The following is a 13,390-nucleotide window of genomic DNA, read 5'->3' on the forward strand; positions in this document are numbered from 1 at the left end:
AGGGCCCTGTCCGCAGTAATTAAGGTGGATGGACCTCCTGTAGCAAAGGGCACTTCCCTGCTTGTTAACACAGGGGAGGCCCCAGCCAGGGATCCCTCCCTCGCCCTGCGGGAGGATGCAGACAGAGCAGCGCTGGGAACCCCAGCGGGTCCTGCTGCTGTGGGGTGCCAGCCATTCCCATGCCTGGAGGGAGACGGGGCCAACGCTCGTAGCCTTTGGGGTCCCAGGCTCAGCTCTGCTCCGGGGTCAACCACATCTGTTTGCATCGGAGTGGTGGGGAAGCTTTGGTGCAAGCCTGTGCTTGCACAGGGAGTGGACCTCTTCGTCCTCGGTATTGCAGAGACTGAGACCTTCCTCTCTGGGTTGGTTTGGTCCATCTTGTTGGAGCTCAAGCATACTTTACTGTCCCAGAGAGCTGCAGCTCCTCTCAGAATCCCGCGGCTGCCTGCTAGCTGGGCTGGAGCAGGAAGGGCTGAGATGTGAGGGCTGAGTGGCCACCAGGCATTAACACATGCCCAGCAGGGCTAAAAGATGTGCTGCTGCAGGACTGTGGGTCGTGGGACCAGGAGCCCACCCGAGCATGTGAACCTCCCCTGGAAGACACCATTTCATTTCACTTCAGGACATGGTTCAGTGGGCTTGGGGGTGTTGGGTTGGTAGTTGGACTTGATGATCTTAAAGGTCTTTTCCAACCTTAACGATTCTGTGATTCTGTGATTTTTGACACAGCTCAGAAGGTGATGGATGTTCATCCCTCACACAGGCACATGCCTGGCACCCACAAAACCCAGCCCAACTCATCTGGAAACAGAGTCCTGCTGTCAAAGGGATGGGGCAGGTCCGGTGCCCTGGCTCGATGGCTCTGGGAGGTGCTCCTCCTTTCTCCTCTCAGCCTTGCAGCTCTAGGAGCCAGAGGAAGGATGTTGAAGGACCTGCCAGCCTCGTCCCACCAGGCTCTCTTGAACCCAGCAAGAAAGCCTTGAAAATACATTGACTTCAAGGGCTAGTTTGCTACAGCCTCTTCTTCTCACAGGAGAGCAGAGATGCTTCTCCTACCCGGAGCCTGTCTGCAGGAGGTGACAAAAAGGAAAGAAAGCCTCATTTGCCGTGTTTGCCCTGAAAACACGCGCCCTGGTGGAAAGTCCGCTGTGGAACAGGCAGGGCTGGTGCTGGGTGGTTGTTCCCGCATTCACCCCTCGGGCCCCCCGGGCGGCGGCACCACCAAAAGGCATCGCTGAGCACGGCCTTGCAGGCTGCCTGCTCTGCCTGCTGCCTTGCACTGCCTTCCCTGCTCATGCCGCTGGTCCTCCGTCCCCCCCCACGCCTCGCCCTGCGCGGATGCGCCCTGAGGCGCCCGGGGCACCGCCTGGGATGGAGCGGGGGGAGACCGGGGTCACTAGTGCACAGAGCAGCGAGGCCAGCGGGCTTTCACGCCTCGGCGTCTTCACTGACGCGGGTTTCCCGTCCGCCCCGCCGCCCCCGTGCCCACCACCTCGCTCCGGCTCCGCCAAGGGCCCCCAGCCAGCAGCTCTCCCGGCCCGGTGCTGCGCACTCTGCGTCCCCAGCGAACCGCTCACACCTCTTTAATTGCATGTCAAGAGGCGCGGGGTTTTTTGTAAAAGAGCCCCGTGCTCGGAAAGATTCACGGAGAGCGGAGTGACCGTGTGGGGAGGAGGTGCAGGGACGGGGGAGCTTCGGGAAGGAAAATTGCAGTGAAAACAAGGCTCAGAGCCTTAGCGTTGGCTTGGCTGTGCCCAGAGCTGCGCTGCTCTTCCCACCTCACCTCAGCATGAAAGCCGATGAATGCCAGGCTGTCTCCTGAAGGCAGAAGAAAACCCGTCTCTGATATTGTTCATGCGATGAAGCCATTAAACCCCTAGGTGAGCTCGGAAAGCAGCACAATTAAAACTGGTAAATGCTTATGGCCAGCCGGCATCTGATGGAAATACTTTGGGTTGCTTATTTGCAAGGATCTACTAAAACCGGCCACCTCCATGCTTGAGGTGCAGCTCCTTCATCTCCAGAGCGATGGCCAGCCCTGGGCCATCACGCCCAGGAGAAGCCAGCCCTGTCCTGCATCGGTGTGGGATGTCCTGAAGGACCAAAACTGCCTTCATGCAGCAAAGGGCTGCCTGGCATGACCCTTCAGAGGTTTGGGTAGATGCTGCCAGCCTTTCTTGCTTCTCCATACCGAGTCCTCTGAAGCCACCTCCTTTCCTGCATGCCTCCCCATTAAAGATGTCCGGTAAAAGACGTGGTGACCGATGTGGTGAGATGCCCGATGTGCTTTCTTGCAGCTGATGCAGGGCTGGATGCCGAGCGCTGGCACTCCCGAAGGACGTGTTCCGATGTTTCTGTACAATTTGTCCTCCCAAGGAGTCTTGGAGGTGAAGCGGGAGAAGAGGCAGCACAGCGGGAAGCAGCAGGCAGAACGGAGAGCTGGAGGCAGGACGCATTCATCGCCTCTTGTCTTCCCACGGTCTAGTGCCAACCGTAAACGCATGCAGCTCCTGCCCCAGGCCACCACCTTGGGTCAGCCTCACCTGCTCTCTGGCTCGCTGCTTCAGCCTCAGACCTGGCCAGAGTCAGCGTTGCACCTGGGAAAAGCCTTTTTTAAACCTTGATATCAACTTTCAAATCTCAGCATAAATCTTGCAGTGATGACAGTGGTATTTTGGAGTTGCCCTCGTAGGATGTGATGTATTTTTGTCAGCTTCTAGGGAGCCCACAAAGCAAGCCAGTTTGGAAAAGAGAGAAATTTAGTGTTCAAAATAACCTCAATTTCTCTTTAGCGGGGCTTCTCAGATGGCAACGTGAATGGGCAACTGACTCCAGCCCTAGACTCCCCTCCATCTCCTTAGGCTACAGTGGGAGCTGACACACTCCACAGGCACGTGGACAAAAATTCAAGCGCAGTGATCTCCACCAGAACCCACTCTGTCCACCCCAGCACTCCAAAGCATGGCCCAATGATCCCAGCGTGAACCTGGGGACTGGAGATCCTGGACTCTCTCTTACGTAGAGCAATGGGCGCGTTCTCCGTACTGGATCACGGCTCCAGGGTTGCAGTGCCGGTGCTTCCCACCCTCCCTCCCATCGCTCTGCAGATCATAGTTGCTCTTCTGTTTTGATGCCCGTAACGGAGCGATGCAGGAGGCAGGAGAATGGTGGAGTGGTCTGTCCCCGCACTGAAATAAGGAGAACGGTGCCTCTATCTGGACAGAAGACCCGTGACACAGGGGAAAGGAGACTGGAGAGAAGCACGTCCAAGCTCTGGTGAAACCTTTCATGATTTCTGTGCTTTAAGATAAAAATTTCAGATTTTAGAAACCGCTTGGGTAGGGTGCCAGAAGGACCTGGGAAGCTCGCTGGACTCCCAACACCGCTCTGTTGATCTCACCCTGGTGGAAAGCCACGCGCTCCCCCAGCTCAGCGGTCCTCACCTTCGCTTTCCCGGGATGCGCGGCCATGCACGGCCTCGATGAAGCTGCTCCTTCTCCTCAGCACATTTTGGGGGCCTCGGCTATCTGGGAGGCAACACCATACGGTTCCTCTGGTGGGATCTCATTATGTGATGAGCTGAACATCTGGATTAAAATAGATCAAATAGGTACTAAATCCTAAATAAGCCTGAGAGCTCAGCGGCAGCCATATGCTTCCTACTGACAAGCTCAAAAAAATCTCCCCTTGCCATTAGCTCACACCGCATGCAGTGTTTTATCTTCCTCCAGCCCAGCTCTGAGAGCAAGCCTGCCCGCTCTTCCGCCCCAGCCCTCCCTGCTCTGGCCATCCTCTGAACCTGAGCCTGAGGCTCTTCTTAGGCAGGGACGTCTGAGGGCACACGTCACACCCGAGCTCTGTTAACTAGAAAACGGGTGGGCGCTTACCCCGCTGTGCAAAAGATTTGCTGATAGTGATTAAAGGAATACTGCTACTACTAATAATCAAAGGGAGCTGAAAAAGAAAGAACCCCAGAGCTTTGTCGTGTAGCATTCGTGCTTGGCTCAGACAGGAGGTCAGCTAGCAAAAACCCTGTGGCAACACGGTAAATGTGAATGTTTTGTTGCCTGTATCATTTGGGGGCCAAGAGGAAGGCAGAGGTCTAGTGGCCTCCATGAGCAGCTTCTTCTTGGCTGGCACGGCGGGTGGGAGAGACCCAAGGTGCAAGAGGCCGCAGGACCTGCGGAGATGCTGCTCCTCCCCGGGCACCACACCGGCTGCCTCCGCAGCCCGCGCGGGCTGCTCCGCGCAGGAGAGGGCACCCTGTGTCCCGCCTCGGCTGCCCTGCGGCTGGCTCCGCCGATGCCGCGTGTGGGTGCGAGCCTCCCTCCAGTGGGACTCGGGGATGTAACTGTTCAACGCTGCTTTTAGGGCTCGGTAGCGCAGGAAATAGCGTATGGCCGTTGCCTTTAGGTCACGAGCCTTATTGAGCTTAGCAAGGCAAGGGCGAAGGTCTTGTGAGGTCTTGGCAGACTTGTCTTGGCCGGAGCTTTTTTTAGCTGGTTTTAGCTGTAACAGCGTATTGCCCGACGGTCAGATGAGCGTTGCTGGCTGTGACAGCCGATCTGCCCAGCAGTCAGGCGACGAGCAGCAAGCTTTAGCTAAGCTTTTTGCAGTTGTGTGGTTTTACCTTAAAAACATTCTACCAGTCAGTAAAGGTCTAAAAAAAAATGGGGGATCGTTCCATAACCCGATCTGCCGACTGGTAAGACAGAAGTGCCAGCAACAGGCTGCTCGATGGGGTATGAAAGTAGCACCAGTGACCAACACCAACTGGGGCAACACTCCCACCCTCAGCACCTCCAGCAAAGAACAATCTGGGGTGCTGGTGACTTGCCACGACGACTCGGAGGAGCGGTGAGCACAGCACCAGAGGCCAGCAGTCTATGTATAACAATTAATTGCATTATTAATGGGAATTAGCGGCAATTGGATAATTTGGACGCTATGTGTTGGTCTCATTGCAACGAGGCTAAGGAAGACGACTTGCTTGATTGTGATTTGATTGTTAATGAGACTAATGCTGAACTCCCTGCTCTGTGCAGAAGGACTGCTCCCTTTTTGCCTGCCGCTAAATTTTGAGCATAACACTTGAAAGATAATACTCTGGAAATGGCATGGGCTGCTGTGCATGGAAAAATTAGGACAGCCCATGACCTAGGTTGGCTGGAGAAATTATCCTTCGTTCTCTGCCTCTTTCCCCCTCCCAGGATCTGGTTTAAGGCAGAGGAGGATGGTGGTGGCTGAGCCGTGTGGGATCAGCCATTTATTATTTATTAATAACGAGATCAAATGGGAGCATGGAGGTGTCCCGCTAGTGCCCTCTTCCCTCTGTCACCCATGGGCACGGCGGCCCCAGGGCACGACTGAAGGTGAAGGAGGCACACGGCAGCCCGCGTGCAACACCGGGGGGGCCCAATCCTGCTGGGGGAGGTCCGGGGGCCAGCTTGGGCTCGCTGATGCCTCTCAGCAGAGGGAAGGACCAGATGTTCACCTCTGGGATGCACAGCCCGGAGGAACCCGCTCTCCATTTGCAGAGGCATCTCCCCAGCCTGCCCCAGCTTCCCTTTTTTTTTCACAGAAAAGCGTTTTTTGCTGCAGAAGGGGCTGGTTGTGCTGTGGTAGCGGCGGATCCACGCGCTCCTTTCTCCTTCTGGGTGAGACCTCATGATTTTGCAGGCTGGCCTCCCGATGCTTTCGGAGGGGAAACGAGGGGGCAGGGGAGGAAATGACATACCTCAGGAGGGGAATTGCTAACCAAGGAGCTCCCCCCGGCTTTGTTTCAGCTGGCAAACGCCTTCCTCCCCCCTGCCCTGCCCGCCTTTCTTATTGCATCCTGGGAAAGGTCTGAATTTTGGGCCCGGGAAAAGCGCTGGAGGAAGGAGCGGGGCGGTGGGGGAAGGGATGCTCTCCCCACATCGCCTCTCCCGCCTCCGGTTCTGTCTGCTTGTGGCCGATCCCGTCGCCACGCAGGGTGACGGTGATGCGCAGCGACACTTGGCTGCGCGGAGCGGGGAGATGGCAGCCCCCCGCCAGCCGCTGCCCCTCCCGCAGCGCCGAGGCCCGGCCGGCATCACCCATGGAGCTGCTCCCACAGTGCCCATCAGCGCCCTGCTCCCCGCGTCCGGCCCTCCAGCTTGGGCTGAGGCTGTTTGAGGGGTCCTGGAGATCTGGGGTGTGATGGAGGAAGTGCTAAATGGGACCTGGTGCGGCAGGGCTGGAAAAAACCTCCAGCCGCTTGCTAGCGAAGAATCATCCCGGGATGGGGCTGTGCGGCGTTGTAGGGCAGGAGCATCTCTGGGACAGGGACTCAGGTGGCTTGTAGAGTTGGGTGATGGGCTGGAGGATATATACCAAATATCTGAGGGTGAAAGGTGCCCGTTCATCCTGGCTTTACCTCCTCATGGCTCAAATGTAAGCAAGGCTGTCCCTTCTCCATTCCCAGCCTCCCCTTCTCCAGCCCCAACCTCCTCTTCTCCATCCCCAGCCTCTCCTTCTCCATCCCCAGCCTCCCCTTCTCCATCCCCAGCCTCCCCTTCTCCATCCCCAGCCTCATCTTCTCCACCTCCAGCCTCCCCTTCTCCAGCCCCAACCTCCTCTTCTCCATCCCCAGCCTCCCCTTCTCCATCCCCAGTCTTCCCTTCTCCACCTCCAGCCTCCCCTTCTCCATCCCCAACCTCCTCTTCTCCATCCCCAGCCTCCCATTCTCCATCCCCAGCCTCCTCTTCTCCATCCCCAGCCTCCCCTTCTCCAGCCCCAAACTCCTCTTCTCCATCCCCAGCCTCCCCTTCTCCATCCCCAGTCTTCCCTTCTCCACCTCCAGCCTCCCCTTCTCCATCCCCAACCTCCTCTTCTCCATCCCCAGCCTCCCATTCTCCATCCCCAGCCTCCTCTTCTCCAGCCCCAGCCTCCCCTTCTCCATCTCCAGCCTTGCTTTCTCATCCCCAGCCTCCGCTTCTCCATCCACAGCCTCCCAGCTCCTTCTGCTTGCCCTGTGCTTGGGAAAAGCTTGCTGTTGGCCATCACACACCGCGCTGCCATGGGCTTGACTCGTCTCCATAAAACCCACCCCTCAAGACACTGCGCTCCGTGCTATGGGGCCGAGGAACCCTCTGCTTTGAAGCCTGGAGCCAGGAGGAGAGGGAGGGGAGGCTCCACGTTTCCCGTTCATACCCAAGTTCAGCACGGGGGGAACCTGAAAACACCGTCTGCAGAAAACAGACCCGATTTCTCACCCCTGGATCAAGAAGACACAGGGCAAGGGACATGACCTAGTTTTTGATGGCAGCATTTAATATTTCCCCCGCAAGGCAAGGCAAGCCAACCCGGTTTCCTCTCCCTCCTGCCTCTCGGCCAAGCAGCCGGGCCGGGCTGGCCCGCCGCCTTCCCGGGGCTTCAGAGCTTGTCGGTGCGGGATGGAGGGGAAAACGTGACTGCGCAGCCTCATCGGGCGCCCAGACGTGCTGCTGATTCACCCGCTAATTGCGTAAGCCCCGGCAGCGGGATGCGCGCGAGCCGCTCGCCCCAGCGGGAGCTCTGCAGGGAAGCGTCTGATTCTGACTTGTTGTGCACCGACACGGGGTCTGCGTGGAGGGACCACCCTCCATACAGGGCGGGGAGAAGGACCACCCCTTCTCGTGGACCAGGGCAGAGGGCTGAGGATGGGGTGCAGCAAGGGGACAGAGTCCCGAAAAACCACAGCAGCAAGAGGTGGAGGACATGGAAAAGACAGCACCGTCATGCTATGGTTGGTGGGAACCAGAGGAGCGGATCCAGAAGCACTTAAGAAAGGCAACCAAAGGCGCTAAACCTGTCCTCCCATCGCTCCGTGCGAAACCCGGAGGGAAGTTTTTCCAGCCTGACTTGAGCCGGTGGCCTTCGCCAAGGGACAAATCTCCATGGGATGCTTCATGGACTTGTTCATGTAATCATGTGGATATAATTTGATTATTCCTTCCTAGATGTTTAGCATCACAAAGGGAAAAGCCGCCTCCAAGCTGACCCCTTGGAGCCAGTGCCATGAGACTGGTCTGGGGGAAGAAGGGTCAGAACCTGGGCTGGAGAGGCTGCGGCGTGGTTGATGGCATTAAAAACATCCTGTCTCGGACCATTGCTGGCTCTCCAGCCCCTGGCTGTGCCTGTGTCAGGAGTAAATCAGACTGCCAAGTGCACGTGAGAGGTCCCGTGTTTCCTTGCCACAGTCCAGGCACCACAAAGGTCACAAAAGCTTTTTAAAATTCCCTTTGAAGGACTCACTTGGCCTGAGATCCTGGAGGTCCCCTTGGTTCACCCCATGCCTTGTCAAACAGGGAGACGCTATACATGGAAAGACTTAGGCAGCTCCTGGCACAGTGTTTGCAGATGTGAAGATCAACCTGAACCACCGTGAAGGTGTGCAAAGGCTTACCAACCCATCCGTTCCCCAAAGTCCATGAAGAGGAGTGTGGGACACTGTTAATTTAATGGGCATGACCTGGATGTGAAATATTCTCCCAGCGGCAAAAAGGTTGGGCCCTTCTGGAGTAGATGCAAAGCCCAGGTACTGCTTTTGCTCCAGGGCACAGGAAAATTCATTTGCTTTCCAGTAAAGACACAGGCATCAACAAAAAAGTCCAGAATAGTCTTCTGCCAGGGCTACAAATTCATCCTGCAGAGTGAAGAGGTTTCAGCAAGACCCAAAACCTCCTGATCTGGCTTAGCAAGAGCAAATCTTCAGTGATAGCTGTGACTTTAGCAGGTGGGGATTTCAGCAGAAAATTTGGGAGTAGACATGTGTGTGCATCTGTTGAGTGTTTTTGCACGCAAGTAAGGCAACAGAGGTTTTAGAGGACAACACTGCACAAAGCAAGAACAGCATATGTTGTTCTTTATCAAAATAACATTAGCAAAATGAGAATATTTGGGTGCTATACGTTAGAAACCAGCCGTTATCTTGTAAAGGACTTAATCACTGTCACCTGCGCTCCCATTTTCACACTCAGCCTGAGCCACCACGTGCCTCTCTCTGGAAGTTTGGGCTTTTGGATTTTGCAGGCTGGTGTTTATGGGGATAAGCAAGACCTTGGCCAACCCTCTTGAAGAGGCCACCTCATGGGCAGCGGGTCCCACATCAGAGTCACGGTGCAGAGAAGCCGTGCAAACATTGAATCTGGAGCTAGCAGGAAGGAAAAAAAACCTCTCAGCATTGGAGCTGGTGGGTGCACGTGCGGAGAAGAGGATGCTGGAGCCAGCTGCATCCTTCTGGGCTGCTGGAGGGAGAAAGGAGGCTTTTTCTTACAAAGGGAGTGGAGGAAACAGCTCAGTGAGTCACCCAGGACCCAGCGCGGTGTTTGGCTAAGCTGGGGATTTAGCACGGTTATAAGCAGCTTTAGGAGCAGCGAACGCGGGAGTCTCACAAACAAAAAAGTCAGGAAGGAAAAACAAACAGTGCCAGTGGTTATATAAGGGATCAGAGAGTGGCCGGAGTGTCAGCCGGCTGCCGCCTGCTCCCCGGGGCCTTCCACCGCCCCGGATGGTCTTTTGGTCCTCCCTTATCACGTCTCATTAAGGACTTTGGGGGAAGATTCAGAAAGGAGTGAAAGAAGGTTCAAAAATACGTGATAGCTCCAGTTGGAGGGACGACAGAGGAGGATTTGAAGGGAGCTGCAAAATTAGGAGTGGCTGGAGAGTGGACAAGGGACAACTCTTCACTGGGCCTTCTATCAGGACACCAGAGCTAGGGATCAAACGAACCACCAAGTGACACCGGCGTAGGGCAGCTTCAGACAGAGAAGGGAGCTGCTCCCCACCACGTGCACTTAAGCCAGGGAATTATTGCTGTGGGACATTGCAAATACAAAACCCTTAAACGGATCCCAACACTTCAGCACCCATCATCCCCCAAAGGCTCTTCCAGCCTAAGATCCTACCTCTGCCTTAGGAACTGTTTGAATTTGAAGTTGTTGGAGGCTGGGAGGGAATCGCTCCACGTGGGCTCGATTTTTTTCCTGTGCCTCTGTTCCGCTCTCAGAGGTAGGATACTGTGCTAGACAGACCATTCGCTGGATGGTCCATGGGATGGTCCATAGGATGGATGGTCTCTAGGATGAACAGGTCATCAGTCTGCCCAGTTTGCCCACTCTTGTGTTGTAGGACACAGAGGGCATGTGGTCTCATATCTAGTTGCTGTATTGAGATTTGAGCCCTTTTTCGGGTAAAGCTCCCCCAGGATCTTTCCCACTCCAGTGGCCAGGAGATCTGCCCACCTGGGTGATCCTCACCCGCTCCTCCCAGCCAAGAGCGTTATCCAGGGATCTGCCGGATCTGGAGGAGGAACAGGGGGACGGTCGTGGGAGAGGACCGGCTCAGGGACATCCCAGAGGCCGCAGGGCTCGGGGCAGCACCCTCCCTCTCTAGCAACACATGCATGAGGCACCGGGTCCTCCAAGGCCGGAGTCTGGAGAGAAGCAGCAGGTCAACCCAAGCACACCCACAGCAAATACCGATGTGATGTTAGCAAATTCCTAAGGGAGCCAGAACAACATGTGCTGCAGCCTGTCTCGCAGAGACCTGCTCCAAGAAAGACGCCCTGAGCCTGCCCTCTGTGCTTACTGCTTTTTTGCCGTGCTTCTATTTAAAAGATTAATTCCTCCGGCTGGAAAGTTTGTGCAACCCTCAGCCACGGCTGTTGCATCACCGCGCTGTTTGGTTTGGCCAGCAAAGCGGAAGAGCAATAAGCATCCTGACTTCATCTGGATCGCTTGCCTCGCAGTGACACCCGTAAATAGAAGCGGGTTAGAGAGGGGTGGGGAGATCCGCATGGAAACCCAGCACAGCTGGACCAGAAAACACCTCTGGCTTCCTTGGCCACCCCTGGGCTGCAAGTGCTGCCTGTCATACAGAGTGGTTAATTATAAACAGAGGTGATAAATAACAGCTGAGATATGGGGTGTTTTTTGCCCTCTGGCCCGGGAACCTTCCTTCCTAAAAGGGAAACACAACTCCAGGAGGTCTGGCATCAAGAAATCAAGCAGCCAGCACCTTTTATAGGAGGTGGAGAGCAGAGACTTGACCATGCATGGTCAGCAGAGAGCCTGTAGGGCCACGAGGATAGAAAATCAATTGCAACGTTTTAGATGTAAGAGTTTGCCTTAATTTCCCCTTTGGGGCTGTCTCAGCACAGGGCAGGTTGTCCTGGGAAGGTCTCTCCATCACGTCAGTGTAAGCATTTGTCAGATCTTGACGTGCTCTGCCCGTGCCTCAGTTTCCCCTGCTCCAGAGGCGTACTCGACGTGTGCTGAAAAAATCTGCAAAAACAGCTTTGATGGAAAGTGACGGAGTTTGCTCCAAAGAAGAAAAATAAATCCTTGGGAGGAGATGTTTGCTTTCCGCATGGAGTTTCAGCTTTTCGTTTGAGCAGAGCCAAAAAACCTTCTTGCAGACAAGGCCACGAAGAAAGATTTCCACTTCTCCAGCTAAACAGGAAGGTTTGTGTCCTAAAGCTGCCTAAGACCTCCCATTCCTGCTGACAGTCTCTGTGGAGGAGAGGACGCCTCTGGCCACCTCACCACCTGCCCTAACCACGTTTGCTTGCAGGGGATCATCCAGCCATGCCCAGGAGGTCAGGGGGAGCCTTGTCTGACCAAGAACCAGCAGAAAAAATTGTCCCTTAACAATGGGGCAAGTATAATAACAGGACAATAATCCCTTAACGACACTAAAAGTCTTGCTAGGTTGATTATGTTCTCCAGGTGGCCACTTTGCCTTCAGTGGCTGCTCCTGTCATGTCGTTATAATGCTGCCCATCTTCCACCCGTTGCGGACATTAAGGTCTTCATGCTGCTGTTTTCTTCCCGTGGAGAAGATGAGTTGTGTCCGCGTGGCTGTCACGTCTGCTCTCTGCTTGGGACCACCTTTTTGGAAACAGGCTGATAAATTGCACCTGCCCCCTTGTTGGGTGGAGGGAACGGGGACAGGGCTTTCTTCAGCATCGGGTTTTTTCCCTGGAAAGCTGGAAATACAGTCCTCATCCAAAGCTATAAAACTCCTGATTGAGCTGCCCTTTCCCATCCCCTCCCAGGGTGGGAGAGGATCTCTAGAAAAAATGGGATGATACTATGAAAAAAACACTGTTGATCGACTTTTGGTGAAGTATCAGATTCAGCTCATTTGGAAAGGGTGAATCTCTGCCTCCTCCGCAGTATCGCAGGCCTCTTTAAGGCATCCGGATTTGTTTCATTTCCAAGCCACCAGCTGCTTTGGAGTGTCCTGTGGAGTCTGGTCCCATTCCTCATCCCCTTCTTCTGCTTTGTTACCAGATCCCATTTTCACATGGAGATTTCTCCTGACCTTCTGGATGCTCCCATGCACGTTCTTGGCCTCAGTGCCCGGTGGGGATGAGTCAAATGCCTCCTGCCTTTTGTTTCCTGGACGGAGAAGGGATCAGGAGTGGGAATCGGGTCCTGCTTGGCGGAACACAGACTTATTCTCCAAAAAAAAAGAACCTCAGAGGAGCGAGTCAGGTAGTGGCAACCAACTCTTAGATGGTGAGGGAGATGGGGGAAAGGGTGCAGGCAGGCAGGCAGCGGAGCAGACGCTCCTGCAGCTGGTTTCATCCTTTCCAGAGCCTGTTGAGGAGGGATTTTATTAATGCTAAGAGCAGCCTGGCTGCACGCGTGTGGAGCTGGCACCCATCTGCTAACACCTGGCCTCGGATGAAGTCATCATCCTGCCGCGAGGGGCGGGGGGAGGCTGATTCACTTTGTCATGAGTCCTAATTAGGCACAACATGCTGTCTGATTAGCGCTCGTGTTTGGGAGAAAACACTCAGCTGGTTAGTGGCCCACGGAGGAACGGTGTGTGGAGGCAAAGTCACCATCTCTCCTTGCCAGCGTGGCCAAATCCACCGCCGATGGCGTGGCTGAACCTGCGTAGCACCAGGTGTGGACCATCACATCTGCTGGGACATTTGACATTTCTCCTGGCCTCATGTCATGTGCAACCCCACTCATCTCCTGGGACATTTGACATTTCTCCTGGCCTCATGTCATGTGCAACCCCACTCATCTCCTTTTCTTTCCACCCCATCCCATCCCATCCCATCCCACCCCATCCCATCCCACCCCACCCCACCCCACTGCAGCCAGAAGGAGCTCATATTTTCATGCCCTGGGTGTCGCTGGGCCCTGGTTTCCTGCCACAAACCAGAGAGTGAAGTTTTCAGGGGTTGTTTAACTGGCTGAAGACAGACAGTGTTTTGCTTTTGGATTTTTTAGCCCAGTTCCCTGAGGAAACCAGGTTTTGCTGTCCATGACATTGCTGCCGGCCACAGCCGGGGTTGGGTGCCCTGAGCACAGCCTTTCCCTGGGGTCTCGGCTGGGAGGAGGAGGAAAGCCGAGGTGCCGAGTGATGG

The sequence above is a fragment of the Phaethon aethereus genome (genome assembly GCF_964289735.1).
Source record: "Phaethon aethereus genome assembly, chromosome: 4".
Lineage (NCBI taxonomy): Eukaryota > Metazoa > Chordata > Aves > Phaethontiformes > Phaethontidae > Phaethon > Phaethon aethereus.